The sequence below is a fragment of the Strongylocentrotus purpuratus genome, unplaced genomic scaffold, assembly GCF_000002235.5.
Source record: "Strongylocentrotus purpuratus isolate Spur 01 unplaced genomic scaffold, Spur_5.0 spur5_scaffold_12, whole genome shotgun sequence".
NCBI lineage: Eukaryota > Metazoa > Echinodermata > Echinoidea > Camarodonta > Strongylocentrotidae > Strongylocentrotus > Strongylocentrotus purpuratus.
The window spans coordinates 16,913,931-16,934,037 of NW_022145597.1; the positions used below are offsets into that span (position 1 = coordinate 16,913,931).

The following is a 20,107-nucleotide window of genomic DNA, read 5'->3' on the forward strand; positions in this document are numbered from 1 at the left end:
TATCACAGACACTGGTAGCACGTAGGGCCATACGTCCATCTCGGTTTAAACATTGTTATACATTGTTAAACAATGCATTTTACAATACCTTTACAACATACACCATACACCATTTGCTGTCACATGGTTTGGAAATCACATTACAGATAATAATTCTACAACTGTGAGGTTTCACCTGTCGTCATTTGATACCCGAAGGAACACTTTTTTAGGGGCTAAATCTAATTTTTTCACAAGGCAAAATAACTATATGCCTTCCCCTCTTTGTAGTATCTCATTATTTTTCCCTCTAGTGATGGAGGGTCCTTATCCAGTAGGTACATACAAACATAGTAGGCCAGTTCTGCATGCCTACCCCCACCCCCCCCCCCAATCCATCCATTGTCCAGTTCCTCACAGTGTCTACCTCGGATGGCTGAACAGCTACCGCGTCAAGGCAGAGAACACCCATAAAATAATGACTACCGGTACTCGATTTCCAAGCTTGAGTCCCCTCCTTGTAGAAAGTCACGTAACACTTCTGTTGTCCATTGTGAAATGAGCTCTCTCGTAACATCTACATGCACGTTATCTTCTGTTTCATCGGCCGTGTTCGATGATGCTGCAACTGATAAATATAAGGGAAAAGACAATCATATTAAGTTCGTGACCACAAGAATGATTGTAACAAAAGAATCCTTATCACTTCTTCAACACGTAGATGCTCAAGTTGAGCTCATCGATATCAGAATTTATATCCAGATCCAGATCGACAAATCTATCATTTTCATGGCCTCTTTTACTTTTTTACACTTAATTGCAATCACTATCTAAATGTCAGCCATTCTAGTAGACCCTATTCCATTATCAATTATAGGATCTAGAAAGTCTATTAATATTTCATGAGACATAAATCTCATATTACTGTACATTTCTACCTAAAACACGAGACGAGTGTACTTAAGCAGCTTAAAAGACAATCAGTCTACTTAAAATGCACACACATTTGAACATACGGGACTAGATCTAGGCCTACATTTACTAAAGTTGGATCTCGGCCCACTCTCATTACGTCGTATTATCAGCTTTATTAGTCATAAAAATGAATAACCACAAACTTTGGTTTCTTACCGTACAAATGATACTGGATTGGAAGAAAATCACTGCAGAATAGCGGACTATGTACAAGATTATGATGTTGATTCGATAAGAATCCCGTTGTTTGCAACAGGACAGCTGATCACGGCGAAGGTGAAAATGGACTAGAATTATGTCCCGGCATGCTTTGCGATGAAACAACCGTGAAGGCACGTATACACGCGCGACTCCGGTATGCGGCTGGTACCGAGCTGTTTGTCCAGGATGTGACGTCACTATTCAGAGCTCGCTACGCTTGTGTGTTTGGCTTACGTTCGGGGGCGTTTAGGGGTCTAAGAAGGGTCTTGTAAAATTGCATTTTACGCCTTTCCATGATATCTATATGATTTCTCAGCAAATTATTCGTGTTTTTCAAGAGAAAATCTTTTCATCCATATGTTATTTGTTCTAATTATCAGTTTTTAGTAAATTGTCTTTGTGTAGCTCCTTTAAGATTGTAGGGGTTAGAGAGAGGGACTGAAAACGGGTCATTTTTTCGGACCTGTTGTTTTATATTATGTTGTTTTTCTGTTATATATATTCAATATATAAAAGACTGCTAAATTAATACTTATTAAAATAGTAATGATTTATTGATGTATTGACCTACTGTCCAATATCCCGTTTAAAGTTCAGATTTAATATTAGTTCACAGTAGGCGAGTATGAAAAGGGATTGGACTATTTCTGTGTCTTTAGTTCCTTTCACACCGGGCCATGCGTAGAGTTGCGTATTGTTGCGTACTGACTACGCCAAGCGTACGCTGCCCTACGCTGGCCTACGTAACATACGCTGAAGGACGCAAAGGGGTACGCGAGATGGACGCAAACAATTTAACATGTTAAATTGTTGGCGTACTTTTGGCGTAAACACTAGATGCAGAAAGTACGCATTGTGTACGCAACCCTATGTAACACTACGCAACACTACGCTACAGTACGCCAAGCCTACGCAATAGTACGCTACCCTACGTCAGTCCGACGAGGAAGTTAAAGCTTGAGCACACAGTAAACAACCGTACGCAACCGTAAGCAAACATGTACGCCAGGCCTACGTAAACATACGCAACCCTACGCCTGTTATACGCAATCGTACAAGTAGGTACGTCAATTCAATACGCCGTAGGTACGCGGTGCCTATGCACATGGTATGTTACCATACGTCATCGTACGCCAGCCTCCGCCTACGCAGGGACTACGCCGAAGCAACATATTTTCCATGAATACGCAGCCTAATTTTGGCGCAGTCGGTACGCCACACTACGCGACTCTACGCAGATCAAATTTGTCAGCGTTCCTAGTGTTTGTTCTACGCCGGGTCAACAATTAAGTGAAGGAGCTTTGACGAAGAGTCAAGCATTAATTTGGCGAATGAGACACATAGACTCTTCCATCTGTCACTAATGCTATGGTCACATAACCCAAAAGTAGCCTACTCGGCGGCTGAGCGGCGAGTTTTTAGCCATTTTTGCCCGGCAACCGAGCGGCGGCCGCCAAGGCACCGCTCGTTTTTAAGACATCACTCGGTCGCTGCTGAAGTTTTAGTGCGGAGTTAAAATTCGGGCGGCGCCTGCTCACTTTCACGCGACGCCCGGGCGGCGAACGGCCAGGCACCGGGCGTATTTTGGAGCCCCGCCGATCACTGGCCGGCCGCCGGGCAATTTCTTTACAATCAGCCGGTGGCTGGTGGGAGACCGCCCGGCAATCGGAGGGTCACCGGTCGGTCGCTGCCGGGACACCGCGCGAAAAAGCTCCGCGATTTCGCCCAGTTTTGACCTAAAATCGACCGGCGACCGACGGGTAATCGACAGGTCACCGCCCAGGCATCGCTGGGGGTCTACAGCCTGCTCGACTTCTCCAAAAATCGCTGGGCGATGCCTAAATTCCAGCAGCGACCGAGCAGGCTACTGATCGGTCGATCGCTGCTCTGATTTGTGACCATAGCTTAAAAGTAGGTAGCTGTAAGAGACCATTTTCGTATTAAATACAGTTAAATGTAATGAAAAACATATTTTGTTGTAAAGGTAAAACAAAGTTTTGGGAAATTTTGAAAATTGGGTGGATAGTAATTCTTAACAATTTTTGATATATTTGGATGCCCCTGTGGATGTATTATAAGCACTAGGAAATTTAGCCCTTAAACACTTCTGCTTTCGAGAAAAATTGAATATAACAATTTATGGTGCTCCCGGTGAATTTTAATCAATTTTAAATAGCGCCTACGGCCGTACAATGGTAGCTGCGACCATGAAAATCTCGGAATATGTACTTTTGGTTTATAATCAGATAGTCAGACTAAACTAATTTCTAGAATAGACAAAGATGTGTAATTTTTTACCCAGCTTAGCACTTTGTCTTTGTCTTCTTGGTGATGCTAAAATATGTCTGACATAGCAACTTGTATTTTGCTATTGTATTACGTATTGTAACAGGTGGTCGACTTCGGCAAAGATACATACCACATTCTCAAGCTAGCTCATTGATGACTGACAGATGGTGTCACAAGGGGAATGAGATCTGGATGTTTTTGGGGTGGAGCTTAGCAAGTTTGAAAAACAAATATTTAAACAAATATTTTTTTAAATTTGAAACAATTCAGAAGTTTACATATCAAAATATGAGATGTATGCAGGACTGCACAACAACAGGAATACACTTGTATTTCGATGTCATGGATCCTTTAAAAGGAAAAGAGACACGCGTCAAAAAAGGGGTTACTTTTCAGAGGTATAAAACAGGGGTACTCATCATAGATGAAAAGGAGACCTTATCAGAAAAAGAAGAAAAGAAGACCATAATACAAATTAGTTTCACAAATATCCATTCAACTTTTTGGAGTATATGTGTTTTACGTGGTCAAAACATCACCTCCCTGTAAATGTGCCTGCGTACCTTTAAATGAGCCCGAGAAGAGGGGAGGGTAATAATGCATATACACTGTCGCTCATATCGTTGGAATATTTATTTTTTACCCCAATTAATGGAATTATTTTGACAATGATTTATTCCTAATAGATCTAGATAATAGTATATGATGAACTTCTGATGGCTTCCTGTGAAGAACTTTGCAAATGTAAATACCAAAAAATACACTCTAAACAAATACAACCTCGAGATATTTAGAGAGTTTCGTTAATGCTCACCAATGTACTCTTATTACTGACATTATGTCCTGGGATTTATTCTACTACATATTTAGGCAAACAGTGTAAATCGAAATATTGTATAGAACCATCAAAGTATTTTTTTTTTTACTCCTTTCCACTGAATCCACGATCTTTCACGAATTGTATTCATTTGTTTTACTTATAGCTTCCCCCCCCCCACCCCCACTCCCCGTAAGAAAGAAGACATGAACTACCTTTAAAAGGGGAATTTCTTACTGAACTGCAAACCTGCCAAAATGAAATCATTATTTCTCAGCATTGGTAACCAAAAAAAACAAGACGAGAAGGACAAAACGCCATGGCGACCAGAATTACAATTAATCGTGCACGACATACACATATCATCATTATCCATGCAATGAGCCATGGCATGAACACCGCTATTAGTGTTATTGCTGAAAACCGAATTTAACCGAAAGTAGGTGGGTGGTCATTAAAGTTATTAATGCAGTGTTGAGAAGGAACAAATAGATAATAATATAGGTATAGAGATGTTTATCAATTATTCAAAAACAATTCCCGCCATTCGAGGCCAATATATAACGCCAAAATGCAACCCCAAAAACAAAGGGGGGGGGGTAAAACGGAAATGGCCCCATAGTTTATATCACTTAAACAAACAAAAAACAATGACTAAGTTCAATTCATCTGAAAGCTACTACTTATATCAAAATTTAATTGTTTCATTAATGAATAGACATGCAATTGAAATGAGAAGGGAAAAAAAAAGAAAAAATTCCCTAATAATAGAAAGACCCACGAGAAGAAGAAAAAGGGAAAGAGAAGGAGTAGGGACAAAAAACATGATATAAATTAGCTTCACAAATATCCATTCAACTTCTTTTCATTTATTTTCTTGGGGTATTCGTGTTTTACGAGTTCAAAACATCTTCACCCTGTATTTCCTACCTCTAAATGAGCCCGAGAAGAGGGGAGGGTAATAATGCATATAGCTAGTGTTGTATATCGAATATCCGAGAGATAGAGCATGACATATTTTTAAAAGCATTTCCTGACGTTTTATTTTCAAAGCTCCAGGAAGCTGTTGGTACATCAATAGTGTTACCTCTTGATGTGTTCTGGAAATGTAAATACCAGAAATACACTCTAAAGAAATAAAACCTCGAGATATACAGAGAGTTTGTTTAATTCTCACCAATGTACTCTAATTACCGACATTATGTCCTGGGATTTATTCTACCATATATTTAGGCAAACAGTGTAAATCGGAATATTGTAGAAACGTCGAAGTATTGGCTTTTTAATCCTTTCCACTGAATCCACGATCTTTCACAAATAATATTCATTTGTTTTACTAATAGCTACCCCCTCCCCATCCCACTCCCTCCCCCCCCCCCCGCCCCGTAAGAAAGAAGTCATAAACTACCCTTAAATTTCTGAACTGCAAACCTGCAAAATGAAATCTTTTTTTTTGTCAGCATTGGTAACAAAAAGAAACGAGACCAGAAAGAAAGAACGCCATGGCGACCAGAAGTACAATCAACTGTGCACGACATACACATATCATCATTATCCATGCAATGAGCCATGGCATGAACACCGCTATTAGCATAATTGTTGAAAACCAAAATTAATTATACTATCAATAGGATAAGTAGGTGTTCATTATACTGATGAATGCAGCGTTGAGAAGGAAAAAATTGGTAATAATGTAGGAATAGAAATATGTATCAATTATTCAAAAACAATTTCTGCCATTCGAATCCAATATGTAACACCGAAATGCAATCCCCAAAACAAAGGGGGGAGGGGGAGATAAAAAGGAAATGGTCCCCATAGTTTATATCACTTTAAAAAACAAACAATGACGAAATTCAATTCATCTGAAAGCTACTACTTATATCCAAATTTAAATGTTTCATTAATGAATAGACATGCAATGGAAATGAGAAGGAAACAAAAGAGAAGAAAAGCCTCTAATAATAGAAAGACCCACGAGAAGAAGAAAAAGGGAAAACAAGGAGTAGGAAAAAAAACATGATATAAATTAGTTTCACAATTATCCATTCAACTTCTTTTCATTAAATTTGTTGGGGTATTCATTTTTTACGTGTTCAAAACATCTTCACCCTGTATTTCCTACCTCTAAATGAGCCCGATAAGAGGGGAGGGTAATAATGCATATAGCTAGTGTTGTATATCGAATATCCGACAGATACAGAATGAAATAATTTATAAAGCATTTCCTGACGTTTTATTTTCAAAGCTCCAGGAAGCTGATGGTACATCAGTAGTGTTACCTCTTGATGTGTTCTGGAAATGTAAATACCAGAAATACACTCTAAAGAAATAAAACCTCGAGATATACAGAGAGTTTGTTTAATTCTCACCAATGTACTCTAATTACCGACATTATGTCCTGGGATTTATTCTACCATATATTTAGGCAAACAGTGTAAATCGGAATATTGTAGAACCGTCAAAGTATTGGCTTTTTAATCCTTTCCACTGAATCCACGATCTTTCACGAATAATATTAATTTGTTTTACTAATAGCTACCCCCTCCCCCCTCCCCCTCCCCCTCCCTCTCCCCCCCCCCCCCCCCCCCCCTCCCGCCCCGTAAGAAAGAAGTCATGAACTACCCTTAAATTTCTGAACTGCAAACCTGCAAAATGATTTTTTTTTTCTTCAGCATTGGTAACAAAAAGAAACGAGACGAGAAAGAATGAACGCCATGGCGACCAGAAGTACAATCAATTGTGCACGACATACACATATCATCATTATCCATGCAATGAGCCATGGCATTAACACCGCTATTAGCATAATTATTGAAAACCAAAAATTAATTCTACTATCAATAGGATAAGTAGGTGTTCATTACACTGATAAATGCTGTGTTGAGAAGGAAAAAATTGGTGATAATGTAGGAATAGAAATGTGTATCAATTATTCAAAAACAATTTCTGCCATTCGAATCCAATATGTAACGCCGAAATGCAACCCCCAAAACAAAGGGGGGGGGGAATAAAAAGGAAATGGTCCCCATAGTTTATATCACTGAAAACAAAACAATGACGAAGTTTAACTAAGCTGAAAGCTAATACTTATATCAAAATTAAGATGTTTCATTATTGAATAGACATGCAATTGAAATGAGAAGGAAAACAAAAGAGAAGAAAAGCCCCTATAAAGACAACACAAAAGAAGAAGAAAAAAAATGATACAAATTAGTTTAAAAAATATCAGATTCAACTTTTTTTCATTGGTTTTCTTTGAGTATACGTGTTTGACGTGGTCAAACCACCACCTCCCTGTAGGTTTGCCCGCCTACCTCTAAATGAGCCCAAGGAGATGGGGGGGGGGGGGTATAAGCCATAAAGTTAGTGTTGTATATTGAATATCATTTATTATGTAAATGGTGAAATAAAGCTTCCAAAGATACAAATTAGTTTCACAGATATCAATTAAACTTCCTCTCATTGTTTTTCTTTGGAGTTAACGTGTTTTACGTGGTCAAAACAACACCTCTATGTAGATGTCACCGTCTACCTATACGTGTGCCCGAGGATAGGGAAGGGTAATAAGCCATACAGCTAGTGTTGTTTATGGAATATCATAGATATAAACAGTGGCAAAGATCTGTTTATTAGCCTAGGGGTGATTTAATGACGCGCTAGCGGGGGAGTCGGAGGGGACATGTTTTCTCCTTTGAAGCTGAAAATATTTGCATTTTCGAAACTGGATTCGTGTAATCTTGTTAATACTTCCAGGCAACATTTAGATAAACTCTCAATAGATAAATACCATTAACAATTCTCTTCAAGCGGTATGTATAATTTTGTAATCACCTTGTATATTAGGCCCTGTATTTTAGTTCAAATGTTTGGGGGATGTGAACGGGATAAGCAGGCGCTGAATAGAACATATGGGCTTCATATACACAACCACACCAGTGACACCAGTAAACGAAAAGACTATTACAATGATTACTGAAATATTGTTTTCAAAACAATCATGTTTACTTCAACATTTCTAAACAATTTCTTAACGCAACATTTATTGGTATTTTGTGTTGCTTTAGATAGTTGTGTAAAGCCAGAAAAACCTTAGAAATAAACTACTAAGGAAAGGTTATCAGAGACCAAGGTATAATGCAATAATGCAATTCTACCTATGTTGTAGTAGTAGTAGTATGGATATCCAGCCTTTTCTTTCATGCACACCCTTTCCGCTGCTATCGCGAGTTAAAAAAAAGGTCCCAATGTACGCATAAAAAAGCGAGGTATGAGTTGATTAAAAGCATGAAGTATAACATACCATATCATCTCAATCTTACAGCACGATGTGAAGAAAAATTAATGGAGTAGATAAAATAATACAAAAGAAATATGTACAGCGGCAGCCAAAGTCAAGCAATCATTTATAAAACTAAGGCTTTGCCAAGGCATCCATTTGAAGCATGCGTCTATAAATTAAGATGTAGTCAAGTAAGTTATACAACCAAGCTATATGATTGCAGACTTTGTAGTCACAGAGGCACATGGGATATAACTTGCAATGTGCAGACCAATGTTGATCTTAAAGGCCATCTATACAGTTGTATGCAAGGTCGGCGATCCCGGGGACAGGGGGCACATTCCCCTCTCATTGTTTAGGGCGGAAAATTTGTAAATATGCCTAAAAGAATGTATAGCAAATACTGACTAAAGACTGGAGGGCCAAAGATAATGCAGAGTTTAGACTAATATAAATCTTCTGGCTCGGTCGCTACGCTCCTTCGCATAATCTCCTTCACAATGTACTTCTAGTAAATATTGTAATAAATGTCTACTGGATAGTTATGTATACTTTCTATTTCATAAGTTTAAAACCATGTAAAATGTATTATATTATTAAATATTGAATTGTATATCTGATTTCTTGTCAAAATTATTGTTCTGTTGGAAATGAAGAAAAAAATGAAACTGAAACCCTGTCACATGTCTTATCATATAATTTAAATAATATCAAGTAATATGATATGAAAGAAGTACTTAAAGGGCCTTTGTAACATTGCTTAGATGAGATAAAATGGTGCTAAGGTAGTCACTTCAATGCTAAATGTACAACTAAAGATAATCTGAAAGTTTGAGTGAAAACGGACCAAAGTTGCTTATCTGATGTTTAAATAAAACAAATGGGATTTGGGTATTAAATCGGTTTTTGCAGATCCAAATGACATCCCCAACAAAATTAATCATGCCACACATATCAAATATCGAATATCAAACATCAACGAACATATGTGCGCGCGTGTGTGTGCGTGTGTGACTTCGCTTCTGCAAAAAGCATATGCAATGCATTTCATTTGATACATTCAATTCATTCTCTCACTCCGCTAATCCCAACATAATACATTGCTGTGAGCATCACTTTGGCGCAAGTCGATTTTTGCACTCTCGCAAACAATGCCACCTGTTCATCCAAGCGTGAACACATACCACACAAAAATGATACCAAATGATTCGGGTTAAAAAACTCTTTCATAAAATGCATAATGATTTACTGTTCATAAATAATTGTTAAAATATTTAGCAATTTTCTAGGTGTAAACTTTTTTATGACTCACACGGTAGTAACATTTAGTTGATATTGGCCATACGTAGAGTTAGATCTTGTTTCAGGTTTACAAATTACAAAATATGATCCGAACATGATGAACTAGGTCTAAGTGAAGGGCATGCAGACTAGACCAAATTTACTGAACTTATAAACTTCCTCACTTTAATCTCTTTTTGGTTCACAACACTGTAATTATAACCATTACGGACTTACGGATTTATTTTCTCATATAAAACATATTATGAATTACTCAATATATTAGTATGCCCCATGTCGACAATCATGGGATTCGATCGTACCTCGTATATAATTTATATCAAGTTCAAGTTCAAGTTCAAGTTCATTTATTCAAAAGCACACAAAACATGATATAATCTTTTACATGAAAAAGGGACTGGTAATAGTACATTAATCAACATATAATAACTTGATTACATCATCATCAGCATACCTTCCCCCAACCTATCGCTGTAGCTGTGGGCTCATGCATTTTAATATAATACGATGGCAAGTGATGCGCCTTACTTAGGGTTATGAAAAAGAGTCTAGAGGGGGAAAAGGGCAAATTGCATGTTTTTGAGTGACATGAGAATGTGCCTCGTAAAAAATCCTACAGGTGAGTTAATATGGAGTTTACAGCAGACTAAGTAAGGCTTTAGATTATGGAAGTGTGTTATAGCCCCTACTCCCTTTGTGAAGTTGACTAGTAGTAGCCCCGTCTTGCCATCGAGCTTTAAACACGGTGCGCCCAATAAGGCATCTGAGACGGACCCCCCCCCCCTCAATTTGTTTGTATGTGTGTGCTTTGGATGAAACCCCCCCCCCTCTAATTTTGTTTAATTAAACAAAAAAGGAAAAAGGGTGACCCCAAAAAGGTGACCTTAACCCCCTCCCCCCAACTGAACGAAATATCGGTAGGCCAAATTTTCGGGACAAAAAAATTAACAAAACGTGCTCTTCCCCCCCCCCCCTCGAAAAAAATCCTACGTACGCCTCTGGACCTACTATAATAGCCATGTAGAAGTTAAGCAAAAGGTAGTATCCTCCTAAATGTTGCATCAGGAACATAACGTATTGCCTATCTATACTAAAACTAAAATAGCAGGTGTATGCATAGCTTACTGTTATACACAACTTTTTTCAATACTACCCCGGCCCGTAAGTTGCTATTAAATCGAATAAAATGTTATGCAGAAAACTATGAATGAATGACAAAAACTTACCGATTTCTTTTCCATGTTTAGATTTATCCGTGTAACTTCAACTAGAGAAAGTCGAGTTCGAGGAGAGTCTTCGCACCATTTAGTTCAGAGAGTAAGCTTCAAAGTCATCCGCCGCGCGAACCCCTTTTTTCCAATGTGCATGGTCAATCTTCGGGGATGGGATATCAATATGGAAAAATAGATGCCAAAATTCTCTTTTGCTCCATCTGTGCGTGTCGCACCCCGAGCGGAATTATTCATGAATTATTCATTTGTCTGCACGATCTAGTGAACACATCTCGGATAGAACGGGATGCGGACTAGCCCATTGTACGAAACGGGTAAAACACTATGTTTAACTGTTAGCACTTAACACCGAAAATAAGAAAAGGAAACATATCAGGTGCATACTAGCAATTTGTAGCAGTGCAAAGTCGAAGACAATCATAGTCGCATGTTCATCAGAGATCCATGCTTCACAATCATGACAACGAAAAGTGCAGACTTGATTGAATGAACCCCCGCGAGACACAATGGTGCAGTCCAAGACGAGAGTAACATATAAAGATTCTCTCAATACGTCGTGAAAACAGCAATTTTTCGTCTTCAGATGGTACGAATAAAACAACACAACTGAATTGCCGAAGGATCTACACATATCTGACATATCACTTGATTTGTTTCAGAATGCGATAATAACATGAAACCGAGCAAATTATTTACACCAACTTAGTAACGAGAAGTTGATTGCTTCAATCGCAGCCATGATAGAAAAGTGACGTCAGGGTTGATATGCAAATTAACTCACGGTATGAACGACGGCGATAGGAGGGAGAAAAATGATGATCTCTTGTTTTTCTTTATTTCCGACGTCATATCTCAACCAATCATCACTAGTCTTGCATATGTTGAGGACCATTTGTAGCGCAGCATGATGAAAACAACGCCTTCATAGGCTTTTGGGTTGCTGATATACGATTTTACAAAGACGGGTCTTGGCTGGCTGGATGGAAATTTTTTGTTGACACTGCGTGCATTTTTAAGCAGCAGTAGGCCTGAAATATTTAAACGGACTGTTTTGTGACAGCCAGTCCGACGCAATAAAGTATCCATTTTCTTTCAAATTTGGGAATTTTGTTGGAAAAAGTATACAAAATCGATTGCCGATTACCCCAAGCTTAAAATAAATTTCTGTTTTTGTGGTATTTCTCTTTATTTCACCGAAGTACGGTTTTCTCATATCAGAGTACATATCATAGGGCTTATCACGTGCGCGAGGGCGCGTCGACAACTTGTCCATGAGTGAGTGCAAGCGACGCACAATAAGCTCCATCAGGCACCTCGAAAGAAGGGGTCTTTGAGTGAAAAATTGCCTAACGCAGGGGAAGGGGGTCTTTTGGTGACAGACTTCCCCCCAAACGGCATACGTGTGCTACTATCGATAATTTCCGAAACAAATAAAAAATAAAAAAACACAAACAACGGTGTTTGTGTGACAGCCCGACACCCCCCCCCCCCCTCCCAAAACCCACTCCCACTCATGAGGCTCCCAAAATCTCCGGTAAAGGGGTTCTTTTTCGTGCGACAAAGTCCGGCCCCCTTTAACTTTCAAACAGGAAATTGGGATTGCTTTCAAAAAGAGGAAACATGCATGGGGGAGACAGAAGATGGATCCGGGTACTCAGGGTCCTCGGGTGACAGTGATAAAGTTAAATAGTCATCAGGTGGCAGTTTATAAGTACAAGGGTCTTTAGTGACAGTAAGGAAAAGTGGGTCTTTTTGATAGCATGGTGGGTTACTTAATTAATGTTGAGTGCCCCCAATCCCCTCCCCCCCCCCCCCCTCGGTCAATCTGTAGTATCGACGAAATCGCTTGTTTTTCCTTCAGTATGACTCCAATAATTTCCATGGCGACCGCATGGTATAATGCACTGACTAAAATAGCAACATCTTTCTTGCTGTGTTATGTGATACTATGTGCTGCTATATTGAGTAGGTCAGTAGCGTTATATTTAGATGTGTTCTGGATTAATTAGCTTGTTGATTTTACAAGCACATTCAAGCAGCAGTATCAAATGACTTGGCATGAATGGTAATTAATGATATTGTATAAAAAAATTGATTACTAGTGTGTTAAAATGTTAACAAGTTACCAACAAAATACAAGAATTTAGTAAAAGAAGATTTGTTTTAAATATATGTTGCGTACATGTATATTTAAGGTTATGTTTAAATCTTCATCAGTATCGGAATATCCTGTATATATGCCTCATGTAGGATTGAGCCTTCATGCTTTTTTGTTGGGGGGGGGGGGGGGGGTGAGGAAGGGGTGAAGTATATTGTAAATGTGTATGTACTGGTAATGCTACTCTCATTTTCTTTCTTTTGTATTACATAGGTACAAGCATCATAGAAGATATGTTCCCTAAATACAATAGTGTCGCAACAGAGTATTGTGATGGAAAAGTGGGTATCTTATTCAATGGTCACATCTAACAGTACACTTCGTGACAAAACTTCGTGACATTTAAAAAGTACTTCAAATATTTGCATTTTGTTGCAAATGAGTGATTGATTCGTTTATGTTAGTAATAACAACCCATAATACAGTTTACAAACATTGACATATCTTAAGGTCAAATGTGGAAACAAGTAGTTGTAGTAATTAATCATAGTAATCAATAACATGAAAGCATGTTATGAAAATGTTCAAGATAACTTGTTTTCTACTTTGCTGTTTCTTACATTGAGATGAATTAAAATGTATGTGTCACACCTAGACAAAAAGAGAGAACCCATTGTGATGGTTGTGCATTCTGTCTTGAAAACAATTAATGCTATGCGGTTGGAAGAAGATTAGCAAAGACAAACTTTTCCCAAATAAAAATTTGTTTTGTTTGCTTATGGGTTCATGGATGTTAATTCGATGAACTTCTAATCACTTCCTGTAAACAACTTTAGAAATGTAAATACCGAAAAATACACTCTAAAGAATGACAACCTAGCGATAGAGAGAGTTTAGTAAATGCTCACCAATGCAATGTTATTACCTTATGTCCTCGGATTATATCCATACATATTTAGGCAAACAGTGTAAATCGAAATATTGTATAACCGTCAGAGTATTGGATTTGCAATCCTTTCCACTGAATCCACTATCTTTCACATATAATATTCATTTGTTTTATTTATAATCCTCACCCCCCCCCCCTTCGCTAGAATTTAAAAAAAACATAAAATACCTTAAACAGGGGCAATTTTCACTGAACTGCAAACCTGCCAAAATTATACATTATTTCTCAGCATTGGTAACAAAAAGAAACGAGATGAGGAAGAATGAACTCCACGGTGACCATGCAGAGGTGAATCGTGCGCGACATACACTTAATCATCATTATCCATTTAATGAGCCATTAGTAGAATTGATGAAAACAAATTTAATTCTACTATGATTAGGATAAATAAGTGATCATAAGCTGATGAATGCAGTGTTGTGGAAGAACAGGTATATGATAATTTAGGAATAGACATATCTATCAATCATTCAAAAACAATTTCCGCCGTTCGAGATCAATATGTAATGCTAAAATGTACCCCTAAAAGTCAGAGGGAAAAAATAGAAAGAAAAAGGCCTCCATAGTTTACGACGTCGCTATATCATTAACAAAAAAAATAAACATGACAATGACGAAGCTCGATTCATCTGAAAGCTACTACTTATATCCAATATCAATTTTGTCATTAATGAATAGACATGTAATTGAACTTAGAAAAAAGAAAGAAAGAAGAAAATGGCCTCCAATAAGAGGAAGACCCATGACAAGAAGAAGAAAAAAGACTAAGATACAAATTAGTGGTCATATTTTGGTCTAATGGCAATACGGGGAAAGGGGATAACGAACATATATAAACGGCAGAAATTAAATCGACATGGAACATGTTTTATAATACCTCACTTTACCCCCTACCCGTCCCCTACAACGGAATTCAAAGGCACTCATGAATATGATTGCGCTCTACGATGAAATTCCTGGCTATTTGATACCTGATACTATTATCGTGTACTGTTTGGAGCCAGAAGGGCATTAACTCATATCCTAAAACACAGAGTTAACACCCTCCTGGCTCTAAACAGACAATATTTTGAACAATATCAGGGGTGACACTCCTCCTCCCCTCCCTCCCCTCCCCGCGTGTTTTAGAAGGGGGAGGGATGGAAAGGGGGAAGAGAGGTAACAATAGGGGGGATTGAAACTGATATCGATCATGTTTTCATTAGAATCCTTCAATGTATCCCTACCACCTCCCCTTTTTAGATGACGATATTGCCCCCTCCCCTTCCGAACATATCCATGTGCTAGGCCTCTTTATCTGAATAATATCATATCGCTGGATGTTAAGCTTTCTCTCTCTCTCTCTCTCTCTCTCTCTTTCTCTTTTTGTCTGTACGGTCTCCCCCCCCCCTCTCTCTCTCTCTCTCCCTCTCTCTCTCTTTCTCCCTTATCCCATCAACCCTTTGGATCTCTCATTCTCTTATCTTTCTTACATAATTAAGTATGTTTTACTCCTTTTCTTTTCTCTCTAGACTAGTCCCCAAAACTTATACCTTCAATTGCAAAATACATCCATATCATACTGTACTTTTTAAACAATTATTGTTTGCAGATTATGTCTGATTAAATTGTGTAATATTGCACTAGTAATACTTGATTTTCTTTTCTCTTTCCTTTTATTTGCTCTTATTTCCTTGCACCTGATGTTTTGAATCCTTTCATTTGTAAGAATGTCCACAGCTCGACTTTTAACCTCGACGGATTTATCTTAGAATAATGTTTGTGTATGCACAATTAACCTATTATCCGATTCGCACACGATAGTTACCACTTCCGGACACAGTGAAATTGTGCAAAGTATACTTTTATTGAAAGTGCGATAACATACATGTAATATGAAAGACAGAGGCAATTTGAATAACATTTTCCTCATAATTTCTACGGACCGTATCATTTTGTTTTCACCTGTTGACAGTGTATCCAGTTATGATTTCCCTACAAGTTTGCCCTCAGGAAAGAGAGTTGGGTAAAACCTGACCCATGTTAGGTAAAGAAAAGCATACGAACATGCATGTTTGTGGGGTAACATTTTAATCCAATATTGCGTAATTTTCCCAGATTGTTTGTAAATATTAACAAATTCTTTGTACGCTCATGATGTTCTCATTTTACTTAACAGGGGTAAAAACATATCATAATCCTTTTTAGAGTGTGTAATATTAACGGACCCATATATTTTTTCAGGATACAACATTTGTTATTTTAAATATCGGCAATGTTATTAATGTTTCTTTAATTACATAAAAATATGTAATGAGTCAACGTTAAGTACCGGTACTGCAAACGTCCCCCCTCACTCTCTCTTCCTTTATTTGTCCTTCTTTTCATGCGTCTTTTCTCTTTCTTCTTCTCATGAGGTTACACACCCTAAAAGCTCATGTCAAATCAACATTTGAAATGGCCGAGGAAATGCTAGATTCTACAGTTTCAGAATCCATCAAGTGTCGTCTGATCCGCCGATTGCCGTCTGCAATATACGCGAACTAGCTACGTTTGTGCTGGCGAAAATGAGACAACTGGCGCAATATGCCTAAAAGTTATATTCAACCAATTAAATTTACGAAATTCAATCTGAAAATCCACAACGAGATGACGGTAATTCTAGTAGGTGCATTCTCATCATACGAATGGTCCTATGTACATGTGCCTCAATAGTATATATACATGTACATACATCTCTCTGGTGCCGAATTTGAATATAAATAATATATTTATTACAATATTAACTACAGTGCGTGCCAGAAAAAACGAAACCGAGAAGTATCGATGTTTTATCATAACTTAATCACAATTATAGTTAACAAGTGGCACATATTTGAAAAGCTTAGATCCTCCTCTTTCATTTGATGCAACTCATATGATTCATATCATATGAGTGATTAAAAGCAATTTGAAGAGAGGAAACCAAAAAGTCATTTGGCGGCGGTATCTGAATTTTAAAAAGAAAATCACATTTCTAGAAGGTTCAATTTCTGCCCTTTCAAATGACACCTCAATCAGGAAAAATGAGCCAGGAATAGCAAAGTTCTGTTTGTTTAAAGTAAGGCTTGTATTTCCATAATTTGATCAAACGAGTTCGTTTTCACTGGCTACCTGCGGTAGCACTGGGCCGTAGCAACAAACAGAGTTGACAAAAGACTTAACTCCGTTTCGTTGACGATCAGCCATGCACACAGAAGACGAAAGACCTGATGCATGGCTGATCTTCAACGAAACGGAATTAAGTCTTTTGTCAACTCTATTTGTTGCTACGGCAGGTAGCCGGTGAAAATGAACTCGTTTGATCAAATTATGGAAATGCAAGCCTTACTTTAAACAAACAAAACGTTGTTATTCCTGGCTCATTTTTCCTGATTGAGGTGTCATATGAAAGAGCAGAAATTGAAATTTCTAGAAATGTGATTTTCTCCTTGAAATTCAGAAACCACCCGCCAAATGACTTTTTGCTTTCCTCTCTTCAAATTGCTTTTAATCACTCATGCGTGAGATATGAATCATATGAATTGCATCAAATGAAAGAGGAGGATCCAGGCTTTCAAAATATGTGTCATTTGTTAATTATAATTGTGATAACGTTATGATAAAACATCGATAATTCTCGGTTTCGTTTTTTCTGGGAAGCACTCTATAGTCATTAGAAAATATATTACATTTCTGAATTTTCAGTCATCGAAAGAAATCGTGTAAAATAACCGTAATTTCTAGGATACTTGATAGAACATATAGACCTTTTTTTTTTTTTTTTTACTAATGAAATATGAACACGTGATTTTACATAAAACATGTATTTGAAGCTTATTTGTTTCTGATCAAAATCAGCTATTACGAAATTGTTTACACTTAATAAATATAATCCATGATATTCATGCGAAATATAAGGCACTAAGATGTGCTTTCTATATGACAAATCGTATGTATAAGAATTACTATAGAAACATGAATACACCAGAAATTTGCAAAACTTATATGAAGGCGTGCGCATGGCAAGCCATTTGTATAAACAAATGTCCCGTGTAAACTGTAATGCTCACTCGTGACCACGATTCACAATTTATTTTATTTTATTTTTTATTTTTTTATTTTTTTACCACGCTTCATTTTCTGACGGCATTGGTTTTTCCCGACGTGTATTGCCATATCATATCTGATAAATTTTGTTGTTGATATTAGCATTTAATGTAGATAATGTGCAATATATTTATAGCAATATTTCAAATGTAAATGACTTTGTCAGAATTTCTGTAATAGTTGCATTTGACTGATACAATGTAATATATTCACAAAAATAGAGAAAGCGATTACGCATACTTCGTACCATATCGCAACAGACACTGAAATAACTTTACAACATTGATCTAAACAAAAAAATTCAGAGTGAAAGACTCATTTATGAAAAACATTGATTTGTTAGAACACGGGCATTAGATTATAGACTTTTAAAGCAAAGCAATGTAAATTACATACGGTACTACTACCGAAAAAGCTATAAAAAAAAATATTAAAAAACGTTATTTCATTGCTCAATACACCAATTTTAGTAAGCTGAATAAACAGAATATCAGAAAACAACACAAAGTATTATAAAACTCTTATAACCATGCTCTTTCATCGAATTTCTGATATCTTTCCGAATATTTGTTACACATTTGATCCAGTTCCCTTCTTCCCCGCGGTTCTATTTTGCTTAATTTTTTCCATCTTCAATTTGGTCGATTTGTCCTATAACATTTGAATTTGAGGTTGTGCCCCTTCCACCCCTTACGAAAAATGCGGATTCACAAAGCACGTTTTTCTATTTTTTGTCAGGGAGCCTCATGAGAATTTGATATACATCATATTTCTACTTTATACTAATTGACCTAATCAGTAAAATAAAATTCGGACAGGCACAAAGGCCTAGAACACGTAAAAAGACATGGTTTATTTAGTGGCATCCAATTCATATAATAGTGGAATCTACTTTTCCCAAAAAATATTTAATTTGTGTGTGTTCTATCTTACTTCTGCTTCTTTGTTTTTAATGTACATGCTTTTATGTGATCGCCTTTGGGCAATTGATTTCAAGTGGATTCGGATCCTTCCAAATCTCACATACATATATTATTATTATTACAAGTAACAGCAACGTATGATGCTGAAGCAGTGTCTTGGACCACGTAAAGGGAAATCTTGAAGATCATATCTGATAACGTTTGTTTGTTTCTTGTTATTTCCGTGATATACAAATAATATACAATGAAAAGAAAGTAACAAAAATTACCAAGGTGCCCCCCCCCCTACACACACACACACACTTTGAAAGACGCTCCGTCTCCCTGAATAAAAACATAAACCTATATACATAAATCATAGAAAATAAACTCATTTCAAAAGTCATTTTAGATATACAGAAGACCCCATGTTGGTTAGAAATACATGTTCATGTAGTTATTCCATGCTCAAAGTTGCTTGATATATACAACTTTAATTTTATGTTTGCTTCTTTATATTTCTCTCCCTTTCTCTCCCTCTCTCTATCCCTCTCGTTTTATTCTTATCATAATTCTTTTAAAAGATATTATGTCCCTTTTGCAGCCAACATCGCATTCTGTAGGACTTTGCAGGAATTATGAATCTATCATGCGTGTCATATCTGTAAGATTTAAACATTAGCAGTGTCCTAGTATTCAAATGATGCAAGGAACCCCGTTTACCTTCTAGACTTAACTGTCAGACACTATTGAGTGACTGACTGACATTTGTTAGTAACATACATACAATGAGCTGTAAAAGGTACATGAACATTTGTCTACATCAATAACCCACTACTTGTAATGGCCAAAATTAAACTGATTGAATCTTTGTGCAGCACAAAACGTAAAACCATTCGGTAAAAGGGTCTGAAAATCATAGTATTACTTAGGTGATCGCAATCGCTAAAGTCGATTCGACAACCAATGTCGTC

General features: G+C 37.2%; 1 long non-coding RNA gene across 1 annotated transcript; it reads right to left on the reverse strand.

Annotated features, from left to right (window-relative positions):
* On the reverse strand, window positions 1-1,199 carry LOC115922658. Its single transcript, XR_004063537.1, has 2 exons — window positions 1,111-1,199; window positions 1-607 (listed from the first exon to the last, which is right to left on the reverse strand). It is a non-coding gene; the product is annotated as an uncharacterized LOC115922658 (long non-coding RNA).
* Between the last annotated feature and the right edge of the window lie 18,908 nt (window positions 1,200-20,107).